General features: G+C 49.3%; 1 pseudogene; it reads left to right on the forward strand.

Moving 5' to 3' along the window:
• Positions 1–613: 613 nt before the first annotated feature.
• LOC132251466 (Ig mu chain C region-like) overlaps positions 614–20815 on the forward strand; it is a 28871-nt pseudogene continuing 8669 nt past the window's right edge.

Raw genomic sequence — 20815 nt, forward strand, 5'->3', positions numbered from 1 at the left:
GTTTTCAAATACTTTCCCCAAAAACGCATTTTAAACCGGGGGGGTAGGGGGGAGGGGTGGAAAGAAATCTCACTCCTCAAAAAAAATGCTTATTCATTCTCATAAGCAAAAATAAATCAGAATTTCAAAACAAACCAGGTCTCTCAGATTATAATTAAGATCCTCTTCCTCCAGGCTCTGCGTTCAACTCTTCGCAAAACAAGAGTAGACCCAGACCTGCCTATGCTGAAGATAAAACAAAGCATTTCACCTCTATGCCAGATGCAACTTCCAAATGCTTTCTTTGGAAAAAAATATAAGCAAGTCCTTGAGCACATGTGGTCAGTCAAGGTCCAACCCAACCTTACCCCAATCTAGTTTCCATTGTAGGAACAAGGAAATTCTGAGAGTTCCCAAATAATCAAGGAATTCAGAGAAACACCTCTCTAAAACAACCAAGTCTTTTGTGGTTTCTTCAGATTGACTTCATATAGCTCACAGTCCATGAGTAAAAAGCCTTTTCAACTTGCTCTTCATACAGTCATTCTCACCAAATTTTCTTCACAATCTCTGCTCCTCCATATGTTTAACCAACTGTATGTTCATTTATTCTTTAAAAGCAGTATTGGCCAAAATGAAGAGTATGGAACAGACTGGCATTAGAATGGCCATCACAATGGCTACATAACATGTAAGTCCTCTTTAATGCAACAGAATAGGCATAGAGTATGCACAGCCCCCAGCAGAGAAAATAATATGCCATCCTTTTTCGGTTTGAGCCACTACACCTCCAGTCTTCTGTCTACAAGTCTGGAGTCACCCAGGGGCTCAAAGATATTTCATGACAGGAGGAAGATATAGTTTTCTACCTATACATCAAGTTACACTTTGAATACAGGCTCACCAGTATCCTCCCTCTTCACCCATCACTATTTTCCTTGTATTTATTTTTCCTCTTAAGAATTAATTTAGGCAGAGAGTTCTAAAGCTGAAAAATGGATTTGTATTCCCCAATTGAAACAAACCTTATCTGTCTATCTGGCCATCCTTCTTTCCTTCCTTATCTATTTATCTATCACCTATGAATGCAGTGCAAAAAAAGTCCTCCATCACTTCAGACATCAGCAATTAGACACTGCAGAAACATTGTTACAACCATACAGTGAGATGTTCAAAGGAATCTCAGAGACCTTTAGTTTGGTTGTCCATCCATCATCCAACTCCGTCCCCATCCCCCACCTACCCCACTCCCTGCCCCACTCCCAGTAAGTGAGGTCAGGACAGTGGAGTTCTTCCCCTGGGTTAGAAACCACTCAGGCATCCCAACACCTGATGTGATTTAATAGTAGTAGCTAAAATCAAGTCAATGGACAGGTCCACTGATAGTACAATTCAGCCACCGTTCTGCTGCCAATAATGCAACTCCAGTCATTCACACCTGCTGAGAGCCTGACCTGGTCTCTCCCCCCTTTCCAAATGTCTAGGCAGAGATAGTTGAACTAATGGGAACTGGGGAAGCATATAGTCCTGGTGGCTTTTGAAAATCTCATTCTGACTTGACTTCCCCAGACACTTACAACCAAATATCTCCAATGGAAAATCATCCTAGCCCTGCCCCAAGCTCACTGCTACTGCATGGGCTCTAAGGCTTCATTGTTCTTCACCTTTGGTGTTCCTGACACCAAAGTTTACAATCTGTCTGATGGAAACCTCACCTCAGATAGCCATCTTCCTGTCTGCTGCAGCCCAAATACCACAGGGCAATACCCCATCAGCCCCTTGGACAGCCCATAGAAATAAAGTTCCTAACCAATCCTAACAATGTGTGTGTATTCCTTTGTTCAAAGGTTACCTAGATGACTTTGTGGATGCTGAAGATGAGGAACTCTACAACCTCTGGAAAACAGCCTCCACTTTCATCGTCCTCTTCATCCTGAGTCTTTTCTATGGTGCTACAGTGACATTGTTCAAGGTACAGGGGAAGTGTATCAACACTCTGATAATGTTGGCTCTTCTTAATATGCAATTCAACTTGCAGTGCTTGCAAGTGACTACATGTGGGAGGAACATGGTGTAATAACTCATTATCATATTGCCACAACAACAAAATGCCTTTAAAAATCTAGGCCTTGGTCATGAGATTGAACTGCCCGACACCTGGGTTCTGTCCTGGCTTTGTAGTGACTTTATGCAGGTTACTTCCCTTTTCCGTGCTTCTCAAGTAATTGATAGACTTTGTATGAATGGAATTAATAAAATAGTAGACCTAAACCCCAGAGATTAGGAAGGAGATTTTCAAAAACTCAGTCCAACAATCTGGTAACCAAGTTCAGTCCCCTGATTGACATGTACAAATTCAGCAACTAGAAATTCACCTAGAAAAGATCTCCTAAAAGATGTCTTATTCCATCTGAAATGATTTGGACTTGAAATTCTGCATCCAAATCACTTAGACAGCTGAGGACAGCTCTCTCACTTGTCATCTGTCTGCCATTTTAAAACCAGGTTCCCGGGCCACCGTCTTCCAGATGAGATAGAAAATAACAGAGTAGAGTGGAGCAAAAATTGCAGGGTGCCACCAAAATCAGTGGGATGATGTAAAGATGAGAAGGAATGGTAGTCTGATCTTTAATGAGCAAAAGACACTTGCTCCAGAACTGTTTTAACAAGTATAATTTTCAAGTGTTCTTTTTCAGGTGAAGTAAACCCAGTGGTCCAGATTGTTCCTACGAGGAGACCCACAAGAGCAATTATTCCTCAAAGATTATTCCCATACTTTTCTCAGCACAAAGAATCTATTCACCTGTCTGTGAAATGTCTTCAGACATTGTGTCGATGTAAAAAGACTCTCATCATTGTTGCTGAGGACTGACTGATTTAGCCATTGTTTCCTAGCCCCCATTTTTGGTCTGTCCTGGCAACCACAGCTTCATGCCAAATGCAGCCTTTATCAGTGCAAAGCTACAGCAAGAAGTTCTGCTACAATGCATGCTTGTGAATCCAGTTGTGCACAATTGTTATTTCACTGGGTGTTTGCTTTTCTCATTCTGTACATATGTTTTTGTGTTAAAATACAGAAATATATCAATCTAGCATGTCAATAGATTTCTTGTGATACCCTACCCATCACTTTCCCTGATAGGTACTTCCCAGAAACAGTTAGATGTTTTTTTACATTGTCCTGGAGACTTGCAAGGTTAAGGCCTGACTGAAATTATATGATCAACTGTAGCAGAAAGCCCCCTTTTCCTCTTGCCTGCATTTGCTCTCCCCTCTTTAAATATGTTTTTCCTCTTCTACCTTTTCTTCCTTCCTCTTTCTTTCACTTTAAGATAAGGGAATTGTGTTTTAAAATTTGTATGTGTGCATTTTGTATCTCCCCTTGTATTTTGGTATTTTTATCTATTTGTGTGCCATGCCATTACTTTTGTAGCTTATATTTTATACTCCTCACCTTTCAACTTTCAACTAAATGTGTTTAGTTTCATAAGTATGTTATACATTGTAACAATGTTAACAAGGGCAGGAAACAAACTGCCCTTCCCTGTATCAGGCTGGCCCCTGAAAGAGCAAGTGAATCAGTGATTGAATGTATAACAAGGTAGCAGGCAGCAATTAACACCTGGGAAACTGCAGCTCAACCAACTGAAGAGCTCAATAGAAGACAATGTAACAACCAGGAAATCTCTAAACGTCACTGATCAAGGGCTAGAAGCCCTGGCCTGAGTTAATCAACGCCGGGGACCAACTTTTGGGCTGAATATCTCCAGATCGACTGCTCCAAGCCCTATTCAAAATTCATCAACGGACTCCCAAACCTGCACATACATGTGGACGACCCCTGGGACTGACAGATGCCATCCAGTAGCCACCGAGGGTCAATGACCCCTGGATTGGGCAAACCTGAAAATTGGGGAGTCACCAAAGTCTGCCAAGGACAGATAAAAAGCAGTGAAAAGTGACCCTCAGGGGCACCCTCTTGATCTCCAATTTGACCAACACCCGACCTGTCCAGCCAGAAGGACCAGCCGGCGACCCCCTTCTGGAAGATAACACCACACTGAAAGAAGCCTCGACGACAGACTCCAGCACCTGTAGGATAGGTATGCCTGACTCTTGTAGCTTGCTACTGTGTGTATGCATGTGTGTGCGTGTGGGGGGGGGGGACCAGCCCCAAGGTTTATGATTTAACTTCATTACAATGTTTCAATCCGCCTAATAAACCAGAATTTTAAGGATCCCGAGTTGGACATTTGTAGCCAACACAACAAGACTCTCTGTGCCTTGGTGCCTCATCTGTAAAATGGGGAGAAGAGCCTTCCCCTTTCTCATGGTAAGGGTTGTGAAAATAAAGCCAATAAAGTCTGTGACAGGCCAGGATAATCCTTGTCTTGGGAGAATCCTGATGTGGACGGTGATAGTGCTAATCTTGAAACTGGGAGACGTGTTTTCAGCTCAGCCCTCTGCCCCAGGCATCCTGTGTGGTCTTGGGAAATGGGGAAGAGCTATCTAATTTCCTCTGATTGATAGACCTGTCCACAGAATTGGAACAATAATAAGAAATGAGTCAATGAAATGACAAATGCAGGCCCTCAAAGCACTGAACATAGAGAACTACTAGCACAGTCAGCAGCACACAGCTAGAGAGACTAGGGAACCTGAGCCTTTCCAAGAGGGCTATGCTGGGGCCAGGACTGTACCTTGGCACAGAAGGAGAGGGAAAGGCCTTGTGCCCACAGACCAATGGCTTGGAAGCTAACCCTTTCGTTTATAAAAGCCTCCACAGGCTGATTTTAAAGTCTGATGCAGAAAGAAGGCCCTTATTCAATATCTGCTTCAAACTAACCAAATGAATCCCTCTAAAAATCTCTGCCCAGCTGCTGTTTTGGGGTACTTTGCCTACCATTGTGTGCTAGGCAACACCCAACAACAGTGTAAGCCCCTTGGCCAGATGAAAGAGGCTGCTATAGTGCAATGGCCTCCTCAGTGGGCCCTGTTCCACTTGGTTGGGTCACAGGTGTGCATCCCTGCATGATCCAAGAGATACGCTCAGATTGGTGGTCAGTCATGCACAGCTGGTGACCCAGTGATATGTCATGTCCCAGCTGATGGGATGGTCCTTGCTGCCACCCAATGTTTATCCCCTGAGGAAAGTCAGGTCCTAAGCCAGTGTAGAAGGGACCATTTCAGTGACAGGGAGGGAGAGTGGGTGGTGATTATAGACTCAGGCATTGCTACCACCAACAGAGGTCTGACTCAAGCAAGAGAAGAGGGTGGAGTCTGCATCTCTGGCTGCAGGCACTGCATGTGCCATGGCCCCAGCAAAATTTGGAGGTCCTCACTGCCCAAAACATAGTGGTGGGCATAACAAAGGGGCTCAGAATAGGGACATGGCACAGGTAAGAGCAGAGATTAGAAAGGGCTGCTAACACCACTGTGCATTGAGGTGGTGACATTACAGGAAACCACAGGTGTGTGTGCAAAGGAAGGCATGGTCAGGAGCAACTGGCCCTAGCCAGGGCATCTCTGGAGCTCAGCCATAGTCAGAGCCATCTGCTGTTGGGGTATGAAACTTATGCCCATCTCCCCTGCAAACATCTGGGCTAGGTGGGCGTGATTTCTTCAAGCCTTTCTTCGAAGAGTGCTTGTATGGACACTGCACCAGAGCAGGCCAGGTGAAAGGCAGCACACATTCCTCCCTAGGGATGAAGAGGAAGGTGAGACCACCTTGACAACACTGGGGTGGAAGTATCTTCACAAAAGTCCAGGGCTGTTGCCTTCTTGTCCCTCCAGTCAGAACAACTGCAGGTATACTTCAAAATCACCTTGGAAAAGGCTGAGAGGACTCTTACAACAGAAACCTGTGAAACCATCTGGGAAAGGAGCCCTCCCCTGACACCTTCACTTTTCTTCTGAGAGGACCTCATCTCCCAGGGCCAGAGGGCAGCCCAAACATGTCCAGGATCTTCAACAGACAGGTCTTGGCTGGGCTGTGCCAGCTCCTGTTCACTGATGGAGGCAGGGCCATCGCTGAGATCAGAGCAGTGCCACAATCACATAGCACCAAATGCGTTGTCATCTCCATTGATGAAAAACCCCTTCCCTAATGACCCTCTCCTTTTTCATCCTCCTCCAGATTCCCACGATAGTACCATCAAGGGCTTTACACATTGCAAATAGCAAGTCAGATGATTACACCATGCCAAACCATGGAAACTGCAACCTCCCCACAGACCCCTTCCTTGTCACACTCTTCTACAGCAGCTTCATCATCTTCATCCAGGTAAAAGGGGGCCATGAATGAGTAACCCAGAGCAGGGTGGCTTAGCAACCAGGGACTTAAAAAGGAAAGTCTGCCTGCTGATTTGTAATTTAGATTGCCCCCATTACAGGCAACCCCCGCTTAGCGCTCTTAATTGGTTCCAGAAAAACTAAGCATTAAGTGGAACCGTGCTAAGCGAAACCCATTTCCCCATAGAGATGAACGTAAGTAGAGATTAATTGGTTACTGCCTGCCCCGCCACCGCCACCGCCTCTCCCCAGTCCCCCACCTGCCTGCTGGTGCTCCAGCCCCACATACCAGCCCAGGCCTGTGCTCCTGCCGCCCCGCTCTGGGCCCTGCCGGTCCTGGCCCTTGGCACTGGCATAGGTCCCACTCTCATACCCAGCCTCTCCTCGCTGCTGCTCGCTGCTGCTCCCCCCGCCCCTCTGCCTGCCCACCAGCCTCTCTGTCCCTACTTGCCAGCCTGTGCGCTGGCAGTACTGCCGCACCGCTCTGGGCACTGGGCCCCACCGGCCCTGGCCCCCAGGCATGGGCGCAGGTCCTGCGCTACTCGCCTCTGTTGCTGCCACTTCTCCCCACCCCACCCAGCCTGCTCCAGCCTGGGCACCAGTGCTCCTGCCCTCCTGCTCTGGGTACAGGCTTCCACTGGCCCTGGCACAGGCCCCACACACTAGTGCAGGCCCCATACTCCTGCCCCCCACCCATCTCTACTACACTCATTGTACAAAGAGGAAAAAGGGGGTCCAAACTTCCTTTCTGTTCACACTTATCTCACCGCTGTCCATGCCTTTCTCTGACCATGATAGATTTGGAGCAAGCCCTAAGGGGCAGGTTGTCCAGCCAGAAAAACATAGAGTTTCCAGAGAGATATCAGGAGCCCTAAGTTTTTATCATATTGAGTAAAATAGGGCTTGTCCCCTCCTTCAAAATGTGCCAGGTTGGAGTTTGGAGTTGAGCTGGTAGCAGCTGGGACGGCTGAGAGTCATAGTTATTACCTTGCCCCTTATAAAGAAGTCCATAGAGTAGGCTAGAGCAGGAGGGGTTAGGAATCAGAACACCTGGGTCCAATATTTGGTTCAGTGAAGAGAATGGGTTCAAGCATATTAGAGTAGAGAGGGGTTGGGCCCCAAGATTTCTGGATATTATCCTGGCTCTTATGGCGGAGAAGGGAAAGGCAGGAAGGGCCGGATCTCAGGACACCTGGGTTCTGTCCCTGGTTCAGGTAGGTAGAGGTTTCCCTGATGGTTATAACCAGGACCTGAGAGTCAGGACTTCTGCATTCCCTTCCTATTGTTGCAAACCTCAGTTCCCAAATTACTACAATGCTTGTCATTGTGTGTGAATGGGGGGCAAGCTATGAAAAATAATAGCAACTGGAGTTCCTTAGATAAAAGCTGTTAGCACAGAGCATAGGGTTATTACAACCTGAAGCATATTATTCATGTTACTTTGCACCCTAAGTGTTCAAAGTAACATGAATAACATGCTGCAGCTTGTGATCTCTCTTACCTAACTCATTTTCATTGCTAAGGCCCATAACCAAATTTGCCCCTATCGGCACCAGTGTTTCTGCCCCACAATGACTCAGAGGGGAAACATCTGGTTACAGCTGTTTTGACAAACAGGATATGTTTGTACTTAGGGAAGTTCAATCAAACTGGTCCAAATGCTGCAGACCACTGCTGCCTTGTCACATGAGATAGTGGTGGAAATGCAGGCCACAGCATAAGCCTTCCTGAAAAAATGTCTTTGCTTCTTCCCTGAGGAAGACTCAAGGGCCCGTGACAAAACCAGCTAGGCATGGACTTCCAATACAATGCTCTAGCTAAATAAAACAGAACAATCCTGAGAGATGCAAGCAAAGGAATATCTTGTAAAGGATCTTGGCAGAGATTATGGGTTATTTTGTGAGATTTCGATAGGGATTCCCCTGGACTCCTTTGAAAATCCTGGACCCTATAAATGAGGAGAAAAGGTTCCCTTTATCCTTATTTAGGGTTTCTTAGAATAAAGAATGGTTCCATTATATGACTGTAGCCACTAACTTCAGGGAAACCATGCCTTTACCCTGACTACCTCAGCCATTTTTGAGACTCCATCCTCCTCTCTTGCCTGATTCAGGAATAGCATCATAGGAGCCTTGCATAAGCCCTAGTGTGAGACAAGCCAAGGAATCATTCTCCCAAGAGCAATTCTATCCCAAAAGTGCAACAGACTCTGAGGCAGCCAGAAAGTAGTAACTCAGACTGGAATCCAGTTGGTTTAATTAATCACCTGAGAAGGAAAGTCCCCAATGTTTTCTAATGCTAAGCAATCAGCTCCATCAACTTTTAACTCCTGTAGAAATAATAACATGTGTAAGGTTATCTATCACCCACTCCACCCCTATGAGCCATTTAGGAATAGCTATGCGTCTGTTCTACTATGGGTATTCCCCATGCTTCTGGGTTTTACTGGTTATATCATGAGGGTAGGATGGCTTTTTTCCCCCTTCCTGCTGCTACATGTGTTGTGGGGGATCAGCTTCCTTAGAAGCACTGGGTGTCAGCTGCAGCCAAGGCTGGGGGTTTTGACTGGGGTATGCCATTGCTCCTGCTGGGACCTAGCCTGGAGGTTCCTTGCTAAAGAGTCTTGCCCCTGCAGTCAGGGTCAGACCAATTGCCAATTTGGGTTCAAGACTATATTATGCCATGGTCAGATTGGCTTGGACTTGGAGTGGGGGGGAAGGATTTGCTTTCCTTTGTAGTGGGGGCGTGGCCCTCTTCCTTAGATATCTTGAGCATGCTTTAACAACCTTTGCAGCAGCAGAAGGTTGGTCACCTTGGTGCCCCTGCTTTACCTGTGTAAGATTAGGGCATTATGCCTTGTCGTTGTGTCAGGATAGACTGTGTAGTTTTGCTAATAGGTTAGACAGTTGATTTGTATAGGATGGTTTGGAGAAGGCTGTACTTATGCAGGGGGCTGGGCTAAATGACCTCTGAAGGTCATTTCAAGCCCTACTTTTCTATGATTCTATGATTCTATTATCCTAAAGTATAACATTTTTCATTCATTTTATTTGGGAGTGTCTCAGAGCACTTAGGTGCCCTGCTCCTAAGAAGGAAAAACTGCTAGGGAAGGGACCCTAACAGTAAGTGAGTGATGAGCCCAGCTGTGGGTTGCCAGGGGAACCAGAGGAGGTCAGCTGACCAGAAGGGGCAGGGCCTGGCTCCCTTATAAATGCTAGGGGCTGAGGCCAGGCTGGCAGTTCCTTGCCAGCAGCTGAAGAGGAAGGAGTTGTCTGCCATGGGAGAGAGGAGAAGCCTGATACAGGAGCAGCATCTAACACTGCTGAGAGAGAAAGGGTCACCGGTAGGATTGAGCATTGTTATGGCCGAGCGGCTTCAGTTTAAGTTATAGCTGAAGGGCGTGCATTTGTGTTGCTGTTTATCACTGGTGGTTTGGGTGAGGCTATTAGGGGTTGGAGGTGGCCTCATAGGGGACTCACATTAGTGTGGGGACCTGAGCGCCAGTGAGGGTGCAGCATTTGGGGTCCACAGACCCCAGCCCCAGAGAGGGGCAGTTGAGAAGGCCCTGAGAGGTGGGACTGCGGAGAGCCCGAGCACCAGAGAGAGCACGGAGAGAGAGACAGGGCCGCAGAGAGCCCAAGTGCCAGAGATGGCGTGGAGACAGAAAGAGACAGAACAACGTCCGTGACATCTGCGAGGCTTGGGGCGTGGTATTAGGGTGGTAGGAGCCACGCATAGCCCCTAAGGCTAGGGTGACCCTGAAGTACCCGTTGTAGAGCAGGACCCATGAGGGGTCCGGGAAACCACAGGGTCTTAGTGTCCATCGAGAAGTGACCAAGAGGGCATAAAAGGCAGCCTCCCTAACACATTTGAACACCAAAGACGTGGCAGGAGAGAATTTGAGGGTGCCCTTGGGCCAACTTGGCACGGGGAGGGGGCCTTGAGGAGATCACAGCCCTCGTCCAGGACCCTGCCATGACAGGGAGTTATCATAGAATTTGATCAAGCAACAGCGGAAACCAGATGATTCCCCTTCAGAAAAAATGCACACACATCTGTGAGGGGCCCCCATAAACGTCACAGTTGGCCTCTGCCCTCCTATACTTTGGGTTTTTCAGTTTGCAATGTCTGTAGCATGTGCTACCAGATATTCTAAGCTACCACAGAACTTGCTGCCATTCCTTCAGGTACCCAGAGAGATGAGGTGTGGGGTAGGAAGAGGGACAGGTGTAAAGACGAGCCATGAGTGTCATCCACTTCCTTTAGAGCTTGGGTCCCAGCAATTACTGCACCTGAGAATGGCATAAAGCAGAGGGGTGACAATGCTGCTCTTGTAGCCAAAGTTGGAGTCACATGAAGCACCCCATGACTGGATTTGCCTGGTGGGATAGTGGAAACCTCAACCACAGACTAGTTCTGTAAACCCCCCATGTCATCAGAGGTCACCATGGGCATGAGGTTCTGCCATCTCCTTCTCCCTTGTTGCTCAGTCTGGCTTGGCACAGAAGGAGAATCCTTGTCTTGGAAGAATGCTGATGTGGGAGGGTGACTCTACCAGGAGTTCAATTCTATTTGTTCCTGGTGGGCTAGAGTCTGCCTGGCAACTAGTGATGTATTTCAAATTGGTTGGCTGACAGCCAACTGGTGATGGCCTCCATTGGACCAGGTAAATGAGGTCACAAGGGCTATATAAGTTAAGGACTGCCCAGGAGAAGAGGTGCTTGCTTGTATTGTGTATGTTGAAGTCTGTGTCCCATGCAGGGTGGGACACTTTGCATGTGTCAACATCCCTTTTATTCCAGCTCTCCCTAGTGATGTTCACTCGGTTTTGGCCCATGAACAAGCCATTTGTGCTCTTTGCAAAGGAAGAGACCATTCCAGGAAGGACCTTCTTAACTCCATTCGCAAGCCATTCCACTATGACTTTGTCAGGTCTGAAGCCCTGGAGGAAGTAAACCAGCTCCAGCTGCTTCTCTGTGGAGCTGTTGTTACAGGAGACTCATGCAGCAGACTCACCTTGGGGGCAGTGGGTACCACAGGGCAATCTGGAAGCAGAGAGAAAGAGAGAGTGGAGTGAAAGCTTAGTCCCAGAGACACTAGCTGCAAATCAAATGAGACCTGCAACCACACTCCACCTTCCTCCTCATTTCTCAGCTATTGACTTACTCATGAAGAAAGAATAAACGGATAAATGTCCAGAACCATAAACCTGCCCATGCCCTCCCCCAGCAAATCTAGCAGGGCCCCAATGTATAGACTCCTGCTATCCCAGTCATGCTAGACCATATCCCTACTAGGTATTCACCGTTTTCCCCTATAGCAGCGATCCTCATTCCTTTTCCCTCTTAACATCTCATTTATCTATCTCTCTTCTGTCTCTTTGATGCTTTTCCCTTCTGCCTGTCCATGGTCTTCCCATCTCTTTTCCCTCTCACCTGTGCCTCCATTAAATATTTTAATGCATACATCCCTCTCTTCAGTGCTATGCATCTATCCACTGGGACCACCTATCTGGTTGTTGTATAACCAGCGGGCCTCTCACCCTACAGGAGACACTAGAGAAGGAACCCAAGGAGCCCAGCCCAGCCCAGCACCTATCAGGCTTCTTGGTGACATGGGACCCTGTTTTCTGGTGAATCACAGTGCACTGGTAGTTCTGGGACTCACAACTCTCGGCTGGGACAGTGAGCTAGCTGCTCGTGATGTAGAACCCATAAGTGGAGTCCCAAGCTGATGGAAAAGTTTTGATGCCAGTGGAAACAGCCCCAGATGTCTTGCTCCATTACGCTGAGACAGGCTCAGGGAAGTAACTGCTGACCAGACAACCCAAGGGGTTCTGGGAGGAGGGTTCACCGCAGCAAGGAGCCATGGGTTAGACAGTTGGGGCCCAGTCACCTGTAAGGGGAGAGAAAGCAATGTTGTGAGGTCCAGCCAGAGTTGAGCACCACATCCCTTATCCTGCATTACAGCATCCCCTAGTGCTGCAACGGGATCAGGGATGAGAGGACCACAATACTCCAGGACTCCAGTCTGCACTGGCTTCATATAGCATTCTGGGTGTAACTCAAGGTACTGGTTTTGATCTATAAGGCCTTGACTGGGTTGGGCCCTACATAACCAAGGGACCACTTTCTCCCTTGTGTTCCATCACGGTCCCTTAGGTCAACCAAGAACAACCTTCTGCAAGCACCAACTTCATTTGGTGAGAATATGTAGGAGGTCATTCTCAGCTCTGGAAATCCCTCCTCCTTGTGGCCCTCAAAAACCTGAGCCTGGACATTTTCCAGAAGCAATGTAAGACCTTTTTACCTAAGCAGACTTTCAGCAAATGGGTTTAAGTTTTGGGCCATTGGCTTGGGAGTTTTTTCTTACCTCCTATTTTATATTAATGTTTTTAAGTTTCTTTATAATTTATCTGGTTTTCAATATAAACTGTCCTGAGCCTCCTCTGGGGTGGGTGACATATACATCTAATTAATAATTCATTAAATGAATGAGTAGAGAAACCCCTACTTTACCCACAACAGTTACTTCCCCCCAAAAAAGCATCAAAAAGCACCCTAGCCACAGAGCACAATCTTAGATCACCGCTGATTCTGATAAGGATGTCCCCCATGCTGATATCCTACCACCACTCTCAAGGCCATGTTCCATGAGACACTTAGCACATGTTAAACGCACTTAAAATGTGAACATCCACCTATTCAAGCAGAATAAGATGTCCTACACGTGCTTGTGTCATATTGTATTATAGCAAAGTCATACCTCTTCCAGAGTGACTGGATTATCCCCAGATTGTGATAGTAAACACATGTTAAGCTAATGTCAGACATCTCTATGGAGATTATAAGACCAATTGCAGTCCCCAGGTTGGGACCAACAACAGTCTGATTGGGGGTCCCAGGCCCAGGACTGCATGGGAGTCTCCAACCAGCTCTAATACAGTCCCAGGGCTGAGACCAACAATCAGCTGATTGCTGATCCCAACCCTGGGATCACACAGGAGTAGTGGCATACCAACAGGGGGGTAGGAGGGCACCAATGTCCACAGGGACCAGCCTGAAGAGAGCACCAGCTGGGCCGAGAGGTTGCAGCGTCTCCCGCAATTGGTGTGTGGCCTGCCAACCCACCCAGCAGGTTGCATGGTTCTTTACCTCTTATGGATGGAAATTCTGGCCACCACCCTTCCCCCAGCACCCAGTGTGCCACGGTGTCAGTCTCCCTGTGGAAGTGCCGTGGAGTGGGAGAAGGAACTCAGCATCCTGCTTGGATTGTCCCCAGGTGGCACAAATGCAGGCATTGGCCTCCAGTTGCCAGAGACCCACAATATGCCACCGCACTGGTGTCACCGACCAGTTCCAATCCCTAGGATCCAGCTGCAGAGGCAGCACCCTTTCCTGAGCTCAACTCCCAGCACCTCCTGCTGTCATCAGCAGAGACCTGGCTTGGGAGATTATAGTGATCATGACCATGTGACTGTTAAGAACACACTATAGCTTTTGCTAATGCTTACCATGGCCTAAATAAAACATGTTCTAAGGGCCCTCTCAACAACTATTTCCCTCTGGAAAGCCATCTCTAAGACAACATCCTTCTCCCTCAGCCCTTCCTGATCACAATGATTCTCCCTCCCATTAAGAACTGGTAGCTTTCCTCTTAGATTGATTAGCTTTCCTTGACTAAGAATAGATCAGGCTCTGTGCCTCCATTTTGGGCCATATTTCTTCTAAGCACATTTCCATTCTATCCCATCTTTTATTATCAGAGAGTGGTCAGAGGTCTAGAGAGTTACAACAGAGAGGGGATGGGGGTCAGGGCTCCATGGTTCTATCCTTGAAACTCGGAGGAGCCTGGGTTTTCATGTGTTAGTAAATGTAGTAAATGGGGTCCTTGGGAGCTAGGGCTCTTGGATCCTATGACCATCTAAATGAGCAGTGTAAGGTGTACTGGAGCTGGAAGACAAGACACCTGGGTTCTGATTCAGCAAGGGCAGTGGGGGACCCTCTAAGTTGTCTAATGAGAAGTTGTCTTTGGTTCTATTCCCACCTGTGTAAAGACACCAGAGTTTGCTCCTTCCCCAGGGAAGATTACATACCCAATTCCCCCCAGATACGATATCCTCTGAGATCTGAGACTTCCTTGACAGACTTTGTGGCAAACACCAGACAAACAGAACAGGATGAAAAGGGGAAGTATAGATGAGCACAAGTCACGTCAAGGGTGTTTTTCACCCCAGTTTAACCTCTGCGCTCACCCAACCATCAAATTCTTCATGTCTTTTCACTAGTTTCAACAGAAGACTTGTCCAGTGGGATGTCATCTATGGTTGCAGAAACACCTTCCTTCTATAACCATTGGAAGAAGCAAATCCCTCCCAGCCTCAAACAAGCAAAGTTGCCTCAAACAAAATGCACAAAAAGCCCAAGCCGGGGCTGGATTCCTGTAATGACCCCTCTGTCTACAGCTCGTGGTTTTGGCCCACCATGAACAACACTTTGGTGAGTCCCATGAATACTTTCTGTTATGTGATTATGAAGGTTTCTAACAGAGCAGCTGGCCTGTAGGGAGAGAACTGTAACTAGAGATGGGAAGGGGACATCAAGGGTTGTCCCCAGCTCTGGGAGGGAAATGAGGTGTTTTATATTAGGCTGGGGATATCTAGATGCCAGGACTCCTGGGTTCTTTTCTACCCTATGCAGGGAGAAGGATATCCCCCTTGTTATAACACAGCACTGGGAAGAGGCTGAACATGCATTATTGCTCTTATCATTACCTCTCTCAGATGGGGAAGGGAAAGTACAAGACTGGCAGCTTCCTTGCTCTTTCAAGGGCTAATTGAAGGGTGGAGCATCTTTGTCATTGCACCTAGGCATGAGGTAGGGGGAGCAGGCACTCTTCTGTGAGTCCAGGGCTGTGAAAGTGGAAGGCTGTGGGTCAGGAGACGTGGCCACCAGCAGACCTCTTGGCAAGGAGTGCAGGTCTAGGATAGGAGGAGCCTATTAAGTGGGAGTAAGAGACATAAGCAGGGCTGGGTGGGGAGTCCAGAACTGGGATAGCCAGGGACTGTGGGACAGGACTGAGGAACACCAGCAGAGATGCTGAGAGAGGGGATCACAGGGGCAGTGATCTGAGGAGCAGAGGAATAGCAATGCTATGAGCAAAGCCCAGTCATGGGCTAGCAAAAGCCTGCCATTGAGTTTGGGGACCACCAGCTGAGCTAAAAAAGCTCAGATCTGGAATAGCAAAGTACAGCCCTGAGGGGTATAGGCGGAGCCAGGTTGGGAGGGGGGTCAGGGGCTGGAGAATAGGCTGCTGTGGGCTGGGAATTGAAGAGGAACCAGGGCGGTTGGGGTCAGGATTTCAGAGAAGGCATTAGTGGAACAGAGGGAACCCAGAGGTGGCATAGCACAGGATGTAGGTCATGACTGAATGGCATCAGGACAGCTATGTAACTCTGGTGCCTTTACATAGGTGGGAATAGAACCAAAGCTTTGTAAAGCTAATGCAGAGCAGAAAATGGAATTAGGATAGCAGAAAAGGTGGAAGGCAGGACTAAAGGGCACCAGCAAACCTATGCGGCATGGGGAAGACACAGTAGGGAAAGTGGTAGGTCTGTAGACTCCAGCAACCTGCAGTAGCAGTCCAAGCAGAGCTATCAGGGACTGCAATTTGGGACTGAGGGGCACCAGCAGGGCTGGAGGGAAATGCCAGGCTGAGATGTCAGTGAGCTGCAATGTTAGGTTGGCAGCCAAGAGCTGATGGGCTAAGAAGACCCATGGCATTATTAATGGGAAACATTGATCTCCCAGAAGCTGTAGAGGAAAACAGGAGGCTTCCCTGGCTGACCAGAGAAATCCAGGGCAGCCTAAGGGCCAAAAGGGGAGCACATAAAAAATGGAAACAGGGAGAGATCACCAAAGACGAATATACCTCCTCTGCTCGTGCTTGTAGGGAGGCAGTTAGATGGGCCAAAGCTACCATGGAGCTGAGGATGGCAACCCAAGTAAAAGACAACAAGAAATTGTTTTTTAGATATATAAGGAGTAAAAGGAAGGCCCAGGGAGGAATAGGACCCCTGCTAAATGGGCAGAAGCAATTGGTGACGGACAGGGGGGACAAGGCTGAACTCCTCAAAGAGTTCTTTGCCTCAGTGTCCCTAAGCGAGGGGCACGACAAGTCTCTCACTGGGGTTGTAGAGGCAGCAGCAAGGTGCCAGACTGCCATGCGTAGACCCTGAGATGGTGCAGAGTCACTTGGAAGAACTGGGTACCTTTAAGTCGGCAGGCCCGGATGGGCTCCATCCGAGGGTGCTGAAGGCACTGGCCGACATCATTGCAGAGCCACTGGCGGGAATATTTGAACGCTCGTGGCGCATGGGCCAAGTCCCGGAGGACAGGAAAAGGGCCAATGTGGTCCCCATTTTCAAGAAGGGGAGGAAGGAGGGCCCGGGCAACTATAGGCCGGTCAGTCTCACCTCCATCCTTGGCAAAGTCTTTGAAAAAATTATCAAGGCTCACATTTGCGAGAGCCCGGCAGGACAAATTATGCTGAGGGGAAAGCAGCACGGGTTCGTGGCAGGCAGATCGTGCCTGACCAATCTAGTCTCTTTTTATGACCAGGTTACGAAACGCCTGGACACAGGAGGAGGGGTGGATGTCGTATACTTAGACTTCAGGAAGGCCTTCGATACGGTATCCCACCCATACTGGTGAACAAGTTAAGAGGCTGTGACGTGGATGACTACACAGTCCGGTGGGTGGCGAATTGGCTGGAGGGTCGCACCCAGAGAGTCGTGGTGGATGGGTCGGTATCGACCTGGAAGGGTGTGGGTAGTGGGATCCCGCAGGGCTCGGTCCTTGGACCGATACTCTTTAATGTCTTCATCAGCGACTTGGACGAGGGAGTGAAGTGTACTCTGTCCAAGTTTGCAGATGACACAAAGCTATGGGGAGAAGTGGACATGCCGGAGGGCAGGGAACAGCTGCAGGCAGACCTGGACAGGTTGGACAAGTGGGCAGAAAACAACAGAATGCAGTTCAACAAGGAGAAATGCAAAGTGCTGCACCTAGGGAGGAAAAATGTCCAGCACACCTACAGCCTAGGGAATGACCTGCTGGGTGGAACGGAAGTGGAAAGGGATCTTGGAGTCCTAGTGGACTCCAAGATGAACATGAGCCGGCAGCGTGACGAAGCCATCAGGAAAGCCAATGGCACTTTATCGTGCATCAGCAGATGCATGACGAATAGGTCCAAGGAGGTGATACTTCCCCTCTATCGGGCACTGGTCAGACCGCAGTTGGAGTACTGCGTGCAATTCTGGGCGCCACACTTCAAGAAGGATGCGGATAACCTGGAGAGGGTCCAGAGAAGGGCAACTTGTATGGTCAAGGGCCTGGAGACCAAGCCCTACGAGGAGAGACTAGAGAAACTGGACCTTTTCAGCCTCCGCAAGAGAAGGTTGAGAGGCAACCTTGTGGCTGCCTATAAGTTCATCACGGGAGCGCAGAAGGGAATTGGTGAGTATTTATTCACCAAGGTGCCCCCGGGGGTTACAAGAAATAATGGCCACAAGCTAGCAGAGAGCAGATTTAGACTAGACATTAGGAAGAACTTCTTTACAGTTGGAGTGGCCAAGGTCTGGAACGGGCTCCCAAGGGAGGTGGTGCTCTCCCCTACCCTGGGGGTCTTCAAGAGGAGGTTAGATGAGTATCTAGCTGGGGTCATCTAGACCCAGCACTCTTTCCTTCCTATGCAGGGGGTCGGACTCGATGATCTACTGAGGTCCCTTCCGACCCTAACATCTATGAATCTATGAATCTATGAACTCAGGTCCAGGGCTCTGCTCCTCTGCTCTGCTGCACCTGGCACTATTGAGACGGCCTCCCCCGGCACCCTGTAAGCAAGGCTGCACCCCCACCCCTTCTGGCCTGCGGGGAGGAGGCCTCATTTAGCCCTTTGGGCTCTGTAGCTTCTGTGATGGGAGCCTGACGTTGTGGCCTTTTTGTCCTGTGGACACACGGGCCGGAGAAGAGGTGCGGGGCGGCGTGAGCTGGCGCTGCTCCACAGGGGTGGTGGGGCTGGCTGGGGAGATAGGCGTATCTTCTGAATGCTGACGGGTTTAGGGGAGTTGGGCGCCTGGCTGCTGATCGGGTAAGATTGGGAAACTTTTCAGCCTTCACTGAGACGCAGTTGTTGCCATCGGGGAAGCCTTAAGGTCCAAGATAGAGGAGGCCCTGATGTCTGGTCACCTCCAGGGTTGGGCAGCAGCTGAGTCAGGGTTTTCGGGTAACAGTATTGGACTCAGGCTCCCGGCTGGCGACCTAAGCCCCACTTTACATGCCCAAGGTCCCTTTTTGTTGTGGCTCTGCCCCTGCCTCTCAATCTGCACCCCACTTCCACGCACCAGGTGTTATGTAACAGGTCCCTGTTTCACGCGGGTGCAGTGATGCTCCCTTGGTTAAGTAAAGCAAGGGAAGTCTGAAAGGAGTCTAACATGGTCCTAGGGTCTGCATTAATACAGCAACACACCCCCCTATTTAACCAGCTCCCTGGGAGGGCCGGGGCCCAAGGCCTGTGGCGCACCCTCGGTCTCTCCAGCTGTCTCCCTCCTGTGTCACAGTGATAGTGCAGGGTTTTTTTATTATCTCTATCTCTATATTGCGCGCGTGCTCTCTCTCACTCTCTCTCTCTCTCTCTCTCTCCACCTGATTTGGCTGTACTTGCACCTCTGCCCAAGCCCTGGCCCCCTGGCACTGTGAGTACTACAATGCGGTCAGCCTGCTGTCCCTTTAATTGCTGTGGCCAGAGGCACCAGGTCAACAGGCGCAGCCGACAGCCTGTTTCCCAGGAGAGCTTGCTAGCCTGGTGGGGAGAGTGCTGGCTTAGAGGCTTGGTGTCAGGGGATCAAATCCCACCTTGGCACTGTGAGCAAGTACTCTTAATAAACTGGTCTCTGGGCTGAGCTTTTTACTCCCGGGGCCCCCGACTCTTTCATTGCTGTGGCCAGAGGCACCGAGTCAAGAGGCACACCTGGCAGAATCTTGAAAGAAAAGCTTGCTGGCCTTGTGGGGTGAGTGCTTTTTCTAGAAACTGGGATTCATGGGTTCAAATCCCATTCTGGCACTGTGAGTAAGCTGGTCTCTGGGAGAAGATCCTTACTCCTGGGGCCCTGACTCTTTCATTGCTGTGCCCAGAGGCATTGAGATAAGAGGTGCACCCGACAGGGTCCTGAGAAAGAAAGCTTGCTGGCCTTGTGGTAGAGTGCTTGTCTACAGAGTGGGAGTAATGGGTTCAAATCCCATCCTGGCACTGTGAATAAGCTGGTCTCCAGGAGAAGTTATTTACTCCTGGGGCCCCTGACTCTTTCATTGCTGTGGCCAGAGGCATCGACATAAGAGGCGCACCCGAGAGGTCTCCAGGAAGGAGAGCTTGCTGGCCTTGTGGGTGAGGCGCTGCCTTGAGACACTGGTGGCATAGGTTCTAGTCCTGTGTGTGTCTGGGCTGGTGAGTGATCCTGAGTGAGCCCAAGACCCATGGCCTGGGTTCCCCCCTAGCTGTGCTGTTTGAGCGCACAGCAGCTGGGGTTGGCTCCATGCTGCTTCTCAACATGACTTTGTTGTTGCAGGACCTTTTGGAGGTCACGGAGAGGTCGCCCGGGTCTGGGGGCGTCCGGTTTTGGCACTCCAAATGTACATGTACAGTGTACAGTCATCCAGGTGAACATAGTGTCTGGTTTTGAGCCTCCCAGTGACTAAAAGGCATACACATAATCAGTAACAGAGACATGGACTTCTACATTCACCTGGACGACTATACACTGTACATGTACATTTGGAGTGCCAAAACTGGACGCCCCCGGGCGACCTCTCCGTGACCTCCAAAAGGTCCTGCAACAACAAAGTCATGCTGAGCAGCAGCATGGAGCCAACCCCAGCTGCTGTGCGCTCAAACAGCACAGCTAGGGGGGGACCCAGGCCATGGGTCTTGGGCTCACTCAGGATCACTCACCAGCCCAGACACACACAGGACTAGAACCTATGCCACCAGTGTCTCAAGGCAGCGCCTCACCCACAAGGCCAGCAAGCTCTCCTTCCTGGAGACCTCTCGGGTGCGCCTCTTATGTCGATGCCTCTGGCCACAGCAATGAAAGAGTCAGGGGCCCCAGGAGTAAATAACTTCTCCTGGAGACCAGCTTACTAACAGTACTTACTCACAGTGCCAGGATGGGATTTGAACCCTTGATTCCCAGTTTCCAGATAAGAGCTCTCCCCACAATTCCAGCAAGCTTTCTTCCTCAGTGATCTGTCGGGTGCGCCTCTTATCTCAACACCTCTGGGCCCAGCAATGAAAGAGTCAGGGCCCCAGAAGTAAAGAACTTCTTCTAGAGACCAGCTTCTTATTGGTACTTACTCACAGTGCCAGGGTGGGATTTGAACCTATGATTCCCAGTTTCAAAGCAGCACCTTACCCACAAGGCCACCTAGCTTTGCTTTTCAGGTACCTCTCGGGTGTGCCTCTTATCTCGGTGGCTCTGGGCACAGCACTG

Source organism: Alligator mississippiensis, chromosome 7, assembly GCF_030867095.1.
Source record: "Alligator mississippiensis isolate rAllMis1 chromosome 7, rAllMis1, whole genome shotgun sequence".
NCBI classification, from domain to species: Eukaryota; Metazoa; Chordata; order Crocodylia; family Alligatoridae; genus Alligator; species Alligator mississippiensis.